The sequence below is a fragment of the Planococcus citri genome, chromosome 2 (genome assembly GCF_950023065.1).
Source record: "Planococcus citri chromosome 2, ihPlaCitr1.1, whole genome shotgun sequence".
Taxonomy (NCBI): domain Eukaryota; kingdom Metazoa; phylum Arthropoda; class Insecta; order Hemiptera; family Pseudococcidae; genus Planococcus; species Planococcus citri.
Window position 1 is genome coordinate 81869833 of NC_088678.1, and position 17073 is coordinate 81886905.

At 35.8% G+C, this 17073-nt stretch overlaps 1 long non-coding RNA gene across 4 annotated transcripts; it reads left to right on the top strand.

Annotated features, from left to right (window-relative positions):
• The first annotated feature begins 1131 nt into the window (after window positions 1-1131).
• Window positions 1132-16042, top strand: LOC135838035 (uncharacterized). 4 transcript variants are annotated; one of them, XR_010557298.1, is made up of 8 exons: window positions 1132-1392; window positions 3753-3924; window positions 4262-4370; window positions 4535-4604; window positions 5758-7008; window positions 7960-8174; window positions 8501-8609; window positions 12948-16042. It is a non-coding gene; the product is annotated as an uncharacterized LOC135838035 (long non-coding RNA). The 4 variants fall into 4 exon arrangements; XR_010557297.1 differs by lacking the exon at window positions 1132-1392 and adding an exon at window positions 2762-2973; XR_010557300.1 differs by lacking the exon at window positions 1132-1392 and adding an exon at window positions 3001-3140.
• The last annotated feature ends 1031 nt before the right edge of the window (window positions 16043-17073 follow it).

Below are 17073 nucleotides of genomic sequence, written 5' to 3' on the forward strand. Positions count from 1 at the left end.
ACTCGACGACAATTTGCTGCTAAACGGTGGAAGGTTCTCTAACTCTTTTCATACTGTGGAACACAAATGGTAACTTTTAGTGCTGGTATTACGACTCTCCGTCAAACGTTGACAGAGCGTTAACCGAGGTCGAAGCACCGGTTAACTATTGTTCAACTGGCCGTCAAATGTTGACGGAGCTTTGACGGAGTGTCGTAATACCAGCCCTTTGTATTTCATCAGCGAAACAAGATGTAAATTTTTTAAAAAATTAGCTAACAAAGAGTCTACGCAGCATATCAGGAGATTAGTGATTTCAAATATACGGAGTTCGTCCTCATAAGCATTCTCATCGGAACAATCAGTTGGAATTTCGCCGTTGAACGTAGTCGAGGTGTCCTCCGTCGAAGACTCTTCATCCTGTAAAACATAAAAATCAGGAAAAATGTTTAAAATAAATCTCAAAAAGAGATACCTACATAAAATTACAGAATACGTACTAAAACATTCACTTCGAACCCAGAAGGGGCAACTTCGTTAACCGTAATCACATTTATGTAAAACCGTTCACGGAATAGTGATAAGAAGACGATGGCTGTCCATTGCACCAGGTGTCGGGGATTTGAGGGACTGCGTTTCTCAGCACTCCATTCGCATCGTACTCGACTCGTGTTGCTTTTTCATCCATTACCATCCATAGATGTATTAACAATTTAACTTTATCGATCGGTCGAAGGTCTCCAACAGTCGTAGGCGGATTTCTGTTTGCCAACAAATCGAACTGAGCACGCATTTCTCGACGATAATAACACGACATGGCTAAAATAACCAAGAATTACACGAATGAAGCATTTTTCATAAAAATACAATGTACTGAATTGCTTTTACCTTTTTGTGAATTCTCCTCTTCGGTTAAAAACTCGGTAAACTCCGAAAACGACTTCTTGAAACCTTTTTCCACCAACTTTACCGGGTGACCAAGATAGGGATTTTGATGATTGATCTGATCTGATTGATTATTGATTTATTGATCCATGTGAACGTATGAAGTAGGAACGAACTCTCGTGAAAAAAAATCACAAAAAAAAGTAAACAAAACGAGACAACCAATCAGAGATGAGCTTTTAACTCGGCGTGGTCATGTGATGACGTTGATATGAGTTGAGTGACCGGTTCGGATGATGATTCATCTGATCATCTCATTTCTCAATCTCATTGACATTTTCAAATTTCATTTTCTTTCGAGCTGTTGTTTCATTTTGAAAATTGGTTTCACGTTGAATGTTAGTGAATTTTTTACAATTTGAGTGACTATTTTGGCAGTATATTTGTTCGAGTGTATCGGCGTCCAAATGGCATCAAGACTACGGCGTATTATTACTGTTTAGTTTGATGAACCCCGATTAATCATGAGTAAGTTTTTGAAGTAATTTTATTCAATATCATTCAATGCAGTTCGTATAAGTAAGTATCAACGCATCGTATTATTCGTATTCGAATTCGATTGTTATACCTTCGTCATGAGTTCTTCGAGATGTAATTATCTGCGTTATGTATCTATCACTACCTATCTGCACAGTACATATTTTTACGAGAAAACCATTATTTGACCGACGGATGAGACTGTTCCTGTACGTTTTCAATGTATTTTAATTTTCCGGAGTGATTCGCAAAATAATCTGTACGTCGTTGAAATCATTTGTTTGGTTCATAATCGGTAATCATCTACGATCTTCATCCTGAATCATATTCAACTCGATGTGATTCGTTTGTCGGCATCGTGTAGGTATTTTTTCTACTATCAAAACTCAAACGCAATTAGCAGTTACTAGTAATCATTCCGGTACGTATTAAATTTATTCGTAGATTGATTCTCAACTCCAATTACTGCTCAGTAATCTGTTTTGATGAATATCAATGTAAGTGCAACGTGTTACTCACATTCACCGTTCATAACACTTGATCAACTGTAGGTATACTTAATGTAGCCTATGTACATTGTACTTAGGTACTGAAAGTCTGGTGGTTTTCTCTTGAACGAATGAAATACGAAGGAGTGTAAGTAAAATTTATTCGATGAGTTGGTCATTTAATGGAATCAGAAATGTGAGAAAGCCGAAAACGTGCCGAAAAGATCAAAAACTGCGTGCTCGAGTAGATTTTGAATCCGCTAGAAGACTCATTCACGAGTATGGGAAACCTTGAATAACTTTAATAACTACAAAATATGGAAGTAGGGAACGTCCGTTCGTTTTGAAAGAAGATTGTTTAGAAATTATGATGATATTGATAATGATTTTAAAACACTGATGTGATATCTGCTACTGGATACGAACGATTTACTTACGGTGTTGAAATTACTGTTGTGTTGTCTTAGAAATTGTCATCATATTAATTAGGTAACTATTCGTATTACGACTATTACGTCCGTTCTAAACCGCTACCTATTCATTGTATTCAAGTATTTATTTAATTCAATTCATGGTAAGTACCTTTGTGAGATGTTCAAATGTTCGACAGACAAAAATATGAATTGTAATAAAATAATGTTTATTCCGATTCCGAAACATTTAGCAGCAAACTTTTTTAGGGGTTCGCGATATTTCTGGGCACCCTGTAGTCTACGAAACCAAACTTTGGTATTTCTCGGTATTTCTTTGCATTTCGAATGTGCCCAAAAAAAAAGATAAACAAACAACAGCGTGTTTCACTTCGCAGAAAAAAATCAACCAATCAGAGGCAAGCTTTTATGAAGGTGTGGTCGCTTGATGATGTGGTGTGTTAGTAGTAGTGAAGTAAGCGAGGCGAGGTATGATTCATGTTCATGTTCGGCATTTTCGACCTTGGTGACTGGCGAAGGGTGTTGTACTTTGAAAATTGATAATACTTTGTCGCGTGGTTTTTTGTGCATTGTTTTTCGTAATTTTAGATCGTTATTTGTACGAAATTATTATGAAATGGATTATGATGGCAGTGTTGGCGTCTGATTTAATGGTATGTGTATATTGTAATAGTTCGTACGTGTTGCTTGCTTTGAAAAAATCGTTCGACGTTTATTCAAATCAAATTCAGGCTTCCGGCTTATATTTTATGGCGTGATTTAGTAAAATATTATTAGAATCGTGATTCGTGATGCGAATGCAATTTTCAATTCGTATTTTGTAAGTACAATATAAGTAGGTATTAGGTAAGGTGAATAATTATCGTGTTTGTGATTTCCGGCGATCGTCTGTTCGCGTCTGTACCTAGTCACCTACCTACCTTGATTTCAAGAAATAAGATCGTAAATTGGTAAAAGCGAGAGAAACATTTTATTATTTTCAATTTTCGGTTTAATTCTCGTTATTTCGTGTTCGCCGGCAGAGTGTCGTTTCGCAATCGGCGGCAGCGGCGGCGACGACGATGTTCTCTTTCCTTTTGAGACGAACAATAGAGCTTGCGACGTCAGACGTCGTGTCTTATGATCACCGGTTTCTCTAAGGCACTATAGCTTTAGTGCCTTAGTTTCTCTATCTGTTTAGCTAAATTTTCCTTCTTTTTCAAGTTACTCTTAATTTTTCGAGATTGCGATGGTTTTTTCACTTACAATTAGGTCTACGTACATATAGGTAGTGAATTTGTTTTTAATGAATTACGTAGGTACCATTACTTTAGCCACTTTTGTTTGCGATTTGAATCGAGTATCCTAAATACGATTTTTTTTATGTTGAAAATTGTTCATTCAGTGTTTCTATAAATCGTTAATTTTGTATCATTTTCAACGAATGTTTCAGGTCGTACATCCGGTGTTTGATATTGGACTTCCCTGTGAGAATGTGTTTCCCAAAGAGCCAAGAGAGGAAAATCTGGAGTATCTTGAGTACGATTTTATTGTGAACGAATACCACTCTTGAAACCGAAATGAGAAGAATTTGATGACTGACGACTGTTCATTTCTTATTCAAGGTATGCCTGTTCAATTGTGTTCTTTTATTTACTTACACGTAGGTCGTGGTTTTAATTCAGCTTTAAATACATATGCCTACTGTGTTACATATTTATACTTTTATGTGCCTATTTGTGTTGATTTTAATAATTGATTGTTCGTTATGTGTCCAAATCATCGAGAAATTTTGTAAGTAGGTGCATTTTTATTGGAAATAATCTCATCTTTGTTTAAAAATGTTGATTCTATAAAATGTGATAAGTAGGGTTGGTTTTTTTGGAGGTATTTTGGTATTACTTATTTGCTTCAAGTGTTTACGTGAATATTTTAGTAAATTGATATTGTTTCTTCCAACAGATGAACGTTGGGCTACCTGGTGCATTCCTCCAACTTTGAGCATTTTTGTGAAAGAAAGAAAACGCGAATAAATGGATATGGATATTCGACATCGCGGATTTCCGAATTGGTAAGTTCGACTTTTTCAAATTTCTCATGTGTATGATTGTTACTGTATGTATAGGTACATTATTGATGAAAAGTGTATGTACGAGTATGTAATGCTCACTCGAGTTTATGTATTAGGTATTTTTTTAATTCTATAAATTCATTGAATTGTTTTTTTTTCGACAGATGTACACATAAGTATGTTGGACTACTTGCTACGAAATGGAAGGATATTCGACGTTGAATTTTTAAATTGGTAAGTTTGATTTTTTCGAGTTCTACGCGTTTATGTACTCTACATAGGTTAGGTGATCGAGCCTTATCCGGTCAAGAAATTCTACTCGTATTTGCGACGAAAATTGATCGAAATATGTGAAAGGAGATGTTCATATTATGAGTTTGATGTTCTTCGGGCTGAAATTTAGAAGTGTACCTGTAATTTTTCGTACGGTATACTATGCATATCGCCATATCCTCGGATAGATGTTTTAATTGGAGAGCTCAGTTGTAATATTTTTCTGATCTGATGTACCCCTGTCTTAGTTTTCTGTTGGTGTTTGAATTTCGATTGTTATTGTTTTGTATTGTTTTATCGTTGTTGTTGTTGTGTTTTTTCTGAACTTGTGACTTTTTTAGTTGTATTGAAGTTTCATTGGTTTGATCGATGATTTTTTGTACGTTTTTGTGCTCGTTCATTTCGGCGATGTTAGATCGATTTTTCGTATTTTATATCAATTTTGGTGGTTATTTGGACTTTTTTGCGATATTTTACTGATTTTTACGATGTTATTTTTAACTCGGATTCGTTTAAAACAGTTTTCAGGATGTTTTTATGAATTATTTTAGAGCAAGTTTGTGTGAAAATCGCTTGCTTTAAACAATGTTTACGAATGTTTTGTAATTTCGAGGAGTAATAACTAATAATTGATCAATTTCTGTTGATTTTTCGTACCTACCTATTATCGACTGCTCGTGTTTTGTTTTTCACGAACTAACGTGTTGTTTTGTTTTTTAGACTTAGTATTAATGTACTCTGTTTTTCGATGATATTCTTTGTACCTGCGTGTATTTTGCAAATTTATCCTAGTTCGTCGATGTTTAGTCAGTTTTCTGTATTTTGTGTCAACTTTTGTGGAGTTTGAACAGATTTTTTAGTGAATGATTGACTGCTTGTGTTTTGTTTTTCACGAACCAACGTGTTGCGTTGTTTTTTGGACTTGTAATAAGTTGTCTGTCATATTATTTGGTCGGTTAAGAATGGGGAGTGATTGGAGAAGCTATATGGCAGAACACGGGAAAATGTTTATTTTGGGGAAATTTTTACTTTGTATTAGTGTACATATAAGTTAAGTTAGTTATACATATTTATGATTTTTTTGTAATAATCTTTCTCATCTTCTGTTGTTTAGCGTACGCGAGATATTTCCCCTCCCTCCGAAGATGAATTGGACGCGATTTTTGGAATTTCTGCTAGGATTGGATTGGATCGGGTATTGTCTTGGCAGTTATAGGCGAATTAGCGGTCGTCATTGTCCGTCGGTGATGGTCACTAATTGAAGTGCCTCCGCATGATTGTGGATGACGGATATGAGCCGGATGATTGGTCAACGTGGCGACTTACTCAGATGGACTTCCTGACACGAATTGTGCTTCCGTGCTGGTGGATGCTGATTTTGTTGCGTATCCGAGCCGTGGCAAGATCACCAAAGGTATTCCACCTGGCCATTCTCCAATCCGGTCAGCTTGGGTACGGTTGGAGAGAAAGTCTGCTATATAGTCTGTGTTAGTTGGGGTTGAAATTTATACGTGGTTTTTCTGTCGAAAATTTCTGAATTTTGTCTCGCTTTTTTATTTTTTATTTATTTATTTTTTTCAATTCAATCATTATTTTTGGCTTCATATTTTCTTACATTCTTCTCCCGTGTCTCTATAAAAGGTGTAAACAATTTTTACGGGTTGGTTTCAATATGTATAAGGCAAGTATGGCGTGCGAGTTTTCTATGTAAATTTCATTTTTTCCATTTTTTTATTTATTTTTTTTTCATTAAAGTTGACCCTGTGCATAACTTATGTCCAACTTTACCAGATCGTCTCGGTGGCCCAAGGGAATTGTCGCCGGCGGGCCTGTGGAGTACTGGTAATGCAAAATTACACTTTTTTTTCTGCACATTCTCTTGATATTCGCGAAAAGATCGCAACTTTCGAGTGGAGGAGTTGCGCAACCGGCTCATGTCTTGGACGTTATGGCGTAGCCTCCGCGTGTCCCATGAGATCCCACTCCCTCAGCAGCAACAGTCTGGATAAGCCAACTTTACCGCTTCGCAATGCCATTAATCGGGTTGGCGGTAATGCAAAAAGCTGCACTTTAGGTTTTTGGACCGCGCGTAAAGATCGCTACGCTCGAGGGAAGACGTAGCGCAGGTTCTCCTGGACGTACCCGGTATCGATACTGGCGCGGGTTCCTTGAGAAATCCTCTTCCCTCAACCCATTCACAGTCCTTTGGGTGGGGTACTATTCTTGTTCATGATGATGCGTGAAGGGGTAAAGTATGACGGACTTTGCCAAGATGGAGATCTATAAATACTGAGACTACTGTATCCTGTTTCGATTATGACGACGTCTGAAAATCTCACCTGAAGATCTGATTTTCATCGATGATGTAAGTTTATTTAGCTTAGTTTTTGAGTATTTTTATCGTGATGATTCTTGCGCATATGTATTGTGTTATTTTTCACGAAATGTAATCGTGACCGGTATTTCGATGATATTTTGTTGATGTTTTCTTGATTTTTAACGATTCTTTGGCCATTATCGCTAGATTTTGCTGTAATTTGGTGATGAAAAGCTATTTTTTTTTCAACGTTTAGGTTGCTAAAGTTACTTTTTTTTTTTTACGAATTTTCAAAGATTGAATTTTTTATGAGTTTTGAGACGGAAAAAAGTTGATAATAGTTATGTACCTACCGAAAAGTGAGTAATTTGCAAAAATATCGAGTCAAAAGTCTCGCTTTCGCCAAACATTTTCAAAAACTTTTGGTTGTTGGCAAAATAGGGTTCACTTTTTCTTCACGAAGCTCGCCTCTTTGTTGGAAATTTCCGAGAAATGCTTTTTTTTGGTCTGCGATCTCCAAAAAGTAGTATCGCTTTTTCAAAAATTGACAAAAATTTGCTTTTTCGCTAAAAATGTCAATTTTTTCATCAAAATTTCCCAAAAGTCTGACTTTTCAACTTTAATATGCCAGAGAATATTATTTTTTCTTCAACTATAATTGAGCAGAATTTTAAAAATTGCAATATAGTGACGTTTTTTTGCCAAAATTAAGTCCGGATTGTTGCCACAATCTTCAGTGAACTGCTTTTTTACAAAAATATTGACGAGGATTCTCGATTTTTAAAAAAATTACGAAGCTTCGCTTTTGCAGCAGACCTAGAAGTCTTCTCTAAGCCAAAAATTCCCTGTTGCGCTGAAATTTCGCATTTCGCATCAAAACTAGGTCGTTTTCAACTACATATTTTTATCACACGTGCCTAAACTAGATTTTGGGCAGTTTTCGCAAAATTTTGTTGATCTGTTGTTTTTAATTTGCGTTGTGTTTTGTCAATTTTACAGCTGCATCTTTCGATTCGAATTGAAGCTCGCGATTGAAAACTGCACCACGGATCTTGTTAAACAACGATATCATCGATATGACCATCATGCTACATTTTTGTTGAAATTTTCTACACGCAACAAGTGTTCGCGATGCTGCATCCGCAGAGAGAGACGGCTGTAATTCGATCTTTCGATTCCAAAGCCCAAAATACCGAATTCGCAAGAATTTCAATGTACGTATTTTGCGCTTGTAATGTTCATTTTGATTTGATTTGATTTTTTGGATCTCCCCCCCCCCCTCCGTTTAGACCAGCATTGAAACGTTTTGAACAAATTTCCTGCTAAGAATTCTGATTCTCTCCTTGTAGAATTTTGACTTTCGGAAAATTTCTTTAAAGTTTTTTTTTTGCTACTTTTTGAAAATTATTCGAGTATCTATCTTTATTGAAAGTTGCATAAAATGTTAATTCCTTTCGATGATAAATAATGTGTAATTCCTACTCGTGATTGTGTGTATGTGCATATTTTTCTAAGTGATTAATTTTGTTTTTTCGTACAGATGTTTGATGTAATGCCGGTATCTACTCGTTATTTTACCTCATCGTTGAAATGCGCATTTTTTGGAAGAAAGGAAAGCTGAATATTTTCCACCTCATATTATCGAATTGGTAAGTGTAATTTGACGATTTTTGGGCTTTTCGAAGAAGTGTCATTTATGAATTATGACATATGACCTTGGTTTGAAATTTCGTTAGAAGTTTTCATTTGTTAATTTTGGTCGTGATACTGAATTCAATTTAAGTAACCAAGTTACTGAAGTTAATAATACATATTAATTTTTGGTTACTTTTTTAAAATGTTGGCCACTAAAAGTTACTTTTTCCGAGTTTTTTTTTCACGAATTTCCTTCTGTTTTCAAAATTTTATCCAAAATTCTTCGAAAAAAACATTGCTTTCATTTAAATGGCATCACTGCTTTTTCAGCGTTACGAATTTTATTTTTTCAGTTTTGATGATTTTTTTTTGAAATGTACTTAGGGGTTTTCTAATTTCGATAGGTATTATTATTTTTGAATTTCTCGGTTGTTTTTAGTGGATTTTCTCCTGCTTTGATTGATTTTTACGTCTTGAATTTTAGTGGTGATTTTTTTCTAAAATATTTTTTTTTCACCTGAATTTTTGCAAAATTTCATCACCTTAAATTCTCGTGATTTTTTTTATAAAAATTCTCCCTTGAGCTTGTGTGATTTTATTGCTGAAATAGTCGGGATTTCTCCTTATTTGTGTTCGATGTTTTTTTTTTTTTTTTGAATTATTTCCTGGCCGATTTTATAAGTTTTCTTTTGAATTTTCGGAAGTTCTTTTTTTTCCAAATTTTCGATAATTTTCTTGGAATTTTCATAATTTCCATACCAGTTTTATTCTTTTGAATTCTTATAGATTTTATTTTTCGACGATTTTCCCCGAATTCTCGTGTTGTCTTTTGTGTCTGAATTTTTGTGAATTTTATCTTTAAATTTCATGAGTTTTTTTTTTCAATTCTTGCGATATTTCTTCTTGAATTTTAGTGCTTTTTTCGATAACTTTTTCGGTGGAGTTTTTCTACTTGTAATCGAATTTTTATTCTGTAATCCTCGTGATCTTTTTCAACTTTATAAATTTTGACAAAACTCTGTATTTTAATTCATTTTGAATTTCGCTCTTGAGTTTTACTCTTAGAGACTTATGATTTTGATTTATTAAAAGAGGATTTTCAACATTATTTTTCGACTATTTTTTTTTATCCAGATCTTGATCTTTGCCCTGCTTCGTGTTCTGGTCATTTCTCTCAATTTCAATAATTTTGTCGTCTTTTTTTCATTTTTTTTTTGAATTTTGTCAATTTTTGACAGTTTTGATGGAGGATTTTTTTTCTTTTTGAAGCAAGGTATATTTTTTTGTATCATCAAATCTTGGCTCATGTCAACATTTCTGCTATTTTACAATTTTATTTTTTGAAATGGTTTTGAATGTAAGATTGAATTTTGTTCCTCCCTGTTTCGATAGACTTTGCCCTCTTCTTTCAATTTTGCAATTTTTTCAGTAGTTTAACATATTTTTCGATCATGTTTCCGGAATCCAATATTTTTTTCAAGCTTTTTTTTCCATTTTCATCTACGTGTATAGCTTACTTTCGAAATGTTGATCACTTATTTTTTAAAATAAAAATTACGGCGAATTAATTAGGTATTTTATTTTGCATTCTTTTCAGTTTTTACACACTTCACAGGGATTGTACTCGGTTACTTTCTAAGTAAGCTACTTAGTTACTAAAGTTACTAAAAGTAACTTTTGGTCACTTTCCAAAAATTTTCGTTACTAAAAGTTACAAATTTTCTTCTTTTTTCGAAATATATAACCAAATTCTTGAAGAAAGAATTTCTCGTTAGTTTTTAGTAAATTTTTCCTGTTTTGATTGATTTTTGCATTTTGAATTGTAGTAATTTTTTTCCGAAATAATTTTTCCAAAATTTTGTTTGGAATTTTGATGTTTTTTTTCGTTTGAACTTTTGCTAAATTTTATCACCTCGAGTTCTTGTGATTTTTTCATTAAAATTTTCACTTGAGCTTGTATGTTTTTATTGCTCAAATCCCCGATTTGGTGGTGTTTTTTTTGTGAATTTTTGTAGTTTTTTCTCAATTTCGACGGAGATTATTTTTTTGCATCATTTTGTGAATTCTTTTTTTTTTTTTTTAGTTTCTCGATGATTTTTCTGGAATTCCCTTTTTTTTCTTTTCAAATTTTGGCGAAGTTTCTCCAGTTTTGATGTACTTTTCAACTGAATTTTCACGATTTTAGTTTTGATTTGAATTATGGTCATTTTTTTGTCTTAATTCTGACTGAATTTTTTAAAATTTCGACAGTTTTTTTTTCGAGTCTCGTGCTTTAAAAAAACTAGTAATTTTTTGGCTTAGGGTACGTTTTTCAAGATTCGATGAGTTTGTTTTTTTCATTTTCACTTTTTTAGGTGGATTTTTTTTCTGAGTCTTGGTATGTTTCATTCATCGATCCCTCTCTCTTCTCCCCTTCACTCCCAGTTATGGGGAAGATCTTCGGGACTTGTTCTCTCTTTGAACAATTTTTTTTTTCAAGTTGAAATTATTTTTTTCTCTCGAATCGTCTTGAGTTTTGCTTGAAAGTTGTCGATGATTTTTCTTCAAAATTTTGTCGATTTTTTCCTGAACTGAATTGTCGAGAGTTTTACATTTTCATCCCTTCTACGATTTTATGGTTTTGAATTTTATCGATTCACTTTTCTGCCTAACTTTTTGTTCTTGATTTCGACAAAACCTTTTTTTTTTGAATTTTAGCGATTTTTGTGAAATTTTCCTTTTTACAGTTTTTTTTGAGTTTTTGAGAGTTTTTTTTTGGATTTCAAGACTCTATGTTTCTATTTTGAACTTTTTTGGGGCTTTCTTGATTTTTTTCACGTTTTATTCTTTTAAAAAAATTCTCGTAGATTCTATTTCCCAATTTTTCGACGATTTTCCCCGAATTTTCGTGTTTTTTATTGTGCTTAAATTTTTGTGAAGTTTCATCCGCAATATTATCGTGAGGTTTCATTTCCATTTTCGAAAAATTCGGGCTGCGGTGGGCCCCTCAATTTTCAAAAATTTGAAAAAACCTAATTCAAAGAAAAAATTTTAAAATTTCAAAATTTCGAGTTCCATCATCTCTAGAAGGTCCTTTTTGAGTAAAAAAGCCTCTCATGACGATTTTAGCCCCCTCCCATGAAAACCAAGCTGAACCCCCCCCCCCCCAGAATAGCTGAAATTCGTATATTATGTGAGATGTCCTAAAATTAGTTGTTATTGGTCTTTCCTCCTTCCAACCCCACAAAGTGGTGCCCTTTGGTGAGAAAATAATTCCCTATTTCTTATTTTTTCCATTTGCAAAAAATTCAAGTTGCGGTGGGCCCCTCAATTTTCAAAAATTTGAAAAAAACCAATTCAAAGAAACATTTTTAAAATTTCAAAATTTTGAGTTCTATCGTCTCTAAAAGGTACCTTTTGAGTAAAATAGACTCTCATGACGATTTTAGCCTCCTCCCATGAAAACCAAGCTGACCCCACCAAAAAAGCTAAAATACAAATTTCAGTTATTCTGGTGGGGTCAGCTTGGTTTTCATGGGAGGAGGCTAAAATCGTCATGAAAGGCTCTTTTACTCAAAAGGTGCCTTTTAGAGACGATGGAACTCAAAATTTTGAAATTTTAAAAATTTTTCTTTAAATTGGTTTTTTTTTTAAATTTTTGAAAATTAAGGGGCCCACCGGAACCCGAATTTTTTGAAAATGGAAAAAATAAAAAATAGGAAATTATTTTCTCACCAAAAGGCACCACTTTAGGGGGTGGGAGCGAAAAAAGTTCCAACTTCAAAAATAAGGACCCTACTCCCTATTTCGGTGGACCCCCCTCCCACCTTTCAATTTTGCAAATTTTTTCACTAGTTCGGCTGTTTCCAGAATCCATTATTTTTTTCATGCTTCCTTTTTGCATCTTCACCCAATTTATGTCCTTTCGAAGTGTTGATGAATGGTTTTTATTTGAATTTTGATAATTTTCCTGGTTAGGTACTATTTCCAACTGTTTGGTTACTAAAGTTACTTCTTTTGAGAAAAATTCGAGTACAATGCCTGACTTCAACGGTATTTTCATTTGGATTGATTAAACTTGAGGGAGGGGGGGGGAGGATTTTTTGGCTTCACCATACCCAACAATGTTGCATCAAGATTTAAAAAATCCGAAGACAGGGGCGTTTAATCGATTTTACGAGTACCTTGGAATACGCTTTCTAGAGGGAAGGTTGTACTCGTATCATTTTATTGATGTGTATAGACTGACGATGCGACCTATTTAGATATACTTTTAAACACCGATTTCTTAATTTATATTTAATATCGTTCATTAAGAAATGGTTTTAGTTGTTCGTAATTTTAATAAACTTGCGTTGATTTTTTTGTTTTAGGAGGCGAAGACAGGCCCTGCAGATCTAAGAATGGAATTCAGCTGCAGACCCTACCGAAACGTGTGATACAATCATCAACTCATAGTCAGCTCCAGAATACGAGTACCTATTCTCCGGCTTCGAACGTGTAACGTCTTATTACGTATGTAATTTTTGTGATCTCAATATCTCTCGCCTCCCTCCCGCCCCTCCAGTTTCAATTTTACGCGATCAGCTTTCGACAGAACAATACTAGTGGCGATTTTATTCAGCAGAACCAGCATTTTTTAACCGAGCTTCAAGAAGCACTTTTTTGATGATAATAATGCAATGTTTGTAAATGGAACTTGTCGCTCCCCCCTCTCCGTGCATCGCAGCACTTGGTACACGTACAATAGACGCATAACAGCGATGAATAATTTTTTGAGAAGTGCATGTAGACAAACTATAGCTCGGAGAATGATATTCTTACACGCAATTTTCATGCTGTGCGAATTTTTTGAATGGTTATATGCTCAATGCTCATACTTACGCGTACGAATTTGTGAATATGATTGTGCGCTCAACTATACCTGATATTTGATGATTGAAATGATTCGATTGGAAAAGCTGTATGGTTATTCCCTGAAAATGGAATACGTAGTTTCATATTATTGAGAACTTGCACGAACGTTCGCTGATTTGTTTACATCGATTTGCGCAGATATTCAACGTTTGTTTTTTCAATCGATGGAAGAATATTGTCGATGTATTGGAATTTCTTAGAGCTCGACGTACGATACGAGTAGATATTTTTACGCTTTATTTAGGTAGTTTATGGCGCAAGGCTGACTCGCGACAACACTCATCGCAGTACCGGAACTTTTTTTCTGATTCGAAAACGATGATTTTCTTTGATTTGGTCCCCCCCCTCCTATTCATTATCTTGGCTCGAAAAATGATGATATTTTTGAGGAAATTGATGTAGGGAATGATGCTGAGGGCATTCCTGTGAAAGTTTGATGAATTAGGTGATGCTTTTGTCTATTTTTTTCTGAGTGGAGTAGTTAGATTTTTTTTGAAGGCTTCTCTCTTCATTAAGATTATATGGGTGAATAGGGATGCTATTTTAGGATAGGTACACAACGATATTCGTTTCGAACAATTATTATTTGTGGCTTTAGTTTTTTGACTTTGATCAAACCAGTTATATTTTGATTTTTTATTTTTTTTATTTTTTTGAAAATTGGATAGGCATTTGATGATTTTGGATTCAAAATTGGGAAAATGTTGAATGGTTTGACTATTTTCAAAATTCATTGTAGGTATAAGTTGAGCGCCGATGTTGGTATCTGGTCAACCTGGAGACCTCACAACATCGGAAGAGACCCGGAGGGTTTTGCGATGCCTACTGCGACCGCCCCCGGCATCCGGGACTCCATGACGGCATGGTAGGGTCGCATTAAACGAAGGGTAAAGAGGGATGGTAGATGTTACACGTTTAACTGGATGTCTAACATTGTTCGAATCGCAAGTCGAAAGGTCTTTTCATCGTCGGTGGCGTTCTTTGGTATCTCGTGTACGACTTTTTCCTTCAAAAACACACTGGCGTGTGATTTTTGGAGCGAACGAGTCGTATACGAGTTATCCGAGGCGTCGTCGGCGATTTGTGGTGCGTGAAAGTGCGTGTGTCGAAGCTGTAGGGTCTGTCCCAGGCGATAGCAGGCCGTGAAAACGGAGCAGTTTGGTTAGCATGCTAAATTAGTCGCAACCGTAAGCCGATGTCGGGCTGAACATTGTGCAAAGTCTTTCGTGTCTGGAAGCTGGCATCTGCTGCGCCGTGTAGGAGGTGCGTGATGAAGTGTGCGTGAAGTTGGCGAAGGCTTCAAAATAGGCATATGGGGTAAGATTCGAGACAAGTCCGCAAGAACGGTACATTTTGGTACATAGGGGGCTTGCTCGGCGCCTCAATATTGGTACGGGCCAGAGGTTGGTGCGTACGGCCCTCCGAGTCGACAGAGCTCGGACTGCCCTTGTAGCCGTCCTAGGCGAGGTTAGGGTAGAAATCCGTGCGCCGTCTACTTGCTTACTGCTTCCCGGCGGTACACGTGCCGACCGGGGTTTTTACAGGATCGGGCTTATCAAAGAGGATGTAGGCTGGCGCCTTTCAGGCGGTCTGATATCACTTCGTACGAGTGTAACTTTTATTCCTACGCCGAGGTCAGCGTGTTGTAAATTTTACACTCGTACGAAGTTATAACTGACCTGTCTGCGGGGTCAGCTATGTACCTTGCCTTGAGGATCAAGTTCAGCCTATCCCGCAGTGTTGGCGCTTTGGTCGAATGCCCGTGAAACTCATGAAGCATTCAACAGCACTGCCCGTGGTGAGTGTAGGGAATTTGAGATACTGTTCCGGAGAGTTGGGCCCGACAAAGGGTTCGATTGTCTGGACTGTTGAGAGTGCGAGAAGAGCGAGTGTCGATCTGGATTTTTATGCTTTGTTAGAATCTAGTTAAACGTGTAGTGTCTTTCCGTCATCGTATTGGTGGAGAAATAATCAAAAATTGGTGTATTAAAACGATTAGCATCGAACTTTCTGCAGGAATGTGTTTTAGTCATCATTGGTCGGATGGGAGATGACTGGGGTTCGATTTTGGTACTGAGTTAAGAGTCAGGTACAGGTGAGTCGTTACTGTGTTACGTATTATGAGTTAGTTTATATACCAGTTGATTCAGGTGAGTGGTTATTTTATTACTTATTGATTAAGATTAGTTTATTTGCGTCAAATTTGAGAAATGAGACAAGTGACGAGCGAAATTGTAGAGCATTGACGCTGTTTCACGATGAAATTTGTCGAGAAATTGAAATTAGGACCCCCCCCCCTTGCCCCTTTAGTTTTAATGTACGTATATCATGTTTATATTGTATCATTTCTGTTTGTTTGTTTGTGTTTTTTTTTTGAAAATTGTATCATATTACTTGTTATTATTAAACTCGTGTATTTTTGTAATGACCAATCACGGTTTTTCACTGTCGAGCGGCCGGCAGTGTTTTTTATTCCAGATTGGTCAACGTGTTGTAGAATTAAGTTTGTATTGATTTCTTTGCCGTTGAAAAATTGAAACGATTTTCGTTTTGTGTTGTGTTGTTTTATTTTATTTCATTTTGTGTTTCGAAACTTGACGAATTTGTAGAATAGACGAACAATGGCTATTTTTCACCGAAACTCCCTCTCAGAAGCCCATTTTTGGGGGTTTTGTCAAAATAATTTCAAATTCGTACTCAGGCGTCTCTTTTTTGATGTTTAAACCTCCCTCTCTGAAGCCCATTTTGGGATTCACGCCGAAAAAACGATGAAAAATTCGTGTTCAGGCGCATCAAAAACATGATACGTCGTACGTGATATTCTGGGAAATTTTGGAATTTGAATCTCCTCTCTAGTAGCTTCTTTCAAAGTTTACTCCGAAATTATATCAAATTCGTTTTCGGGAGCCTCGGAAAGATATATTTTGATATGCCACTTGAAATTTGGGTCAATCCTTGAGTTTTGGACGTCCCCTTCAAAATTCCCTTTTGGAGCTCTTGCTAAAATTATATCAGATTCGTACTCGGGAGTTTAAAAAACCATACATTTTGCTGTGCCACTTGAAATTTGGGGTAATTTTTGAATTTTGTACCCCCCTCCCCCCTTCAAAAGCCCATTTTGGGGGTTTCGCCGAAATTGTATCAAATTCGTGTGTTCAGAAGCGTCAAAAACATCTATTTCGATGTGTCTCGTGATATTCAGGCCAATTTTGAATCTCCTCCTCAAAAGCCCCTATTAGGGTTTCCTCCGAAATTAAATTAAATTCGTACTTAGGATCCCCGATAACATATATTTTGACGTACAACCTGATATTTTGAACCATTTTTGAGTTTTGGACACCCCCCCCCCCCCCTCTCTTTCATTAGAAACTCATTTCGGAGCTAACGTCGAAATATTATCAAATTCGTGCATAGGATTTTCGAAAACATGCATTTTGATACGCTGCATAATATTTGAGCTTGCTTATGAGTTTTGAACCTCCCTCCCCCCCCCCCTCAAAAGCCCTTTTTGTGGGATTTCCGCCCAAATAATATCAAATTCGTCTTGAGGGGTCTCAAAAACATAATACTTTGATGCGCAAC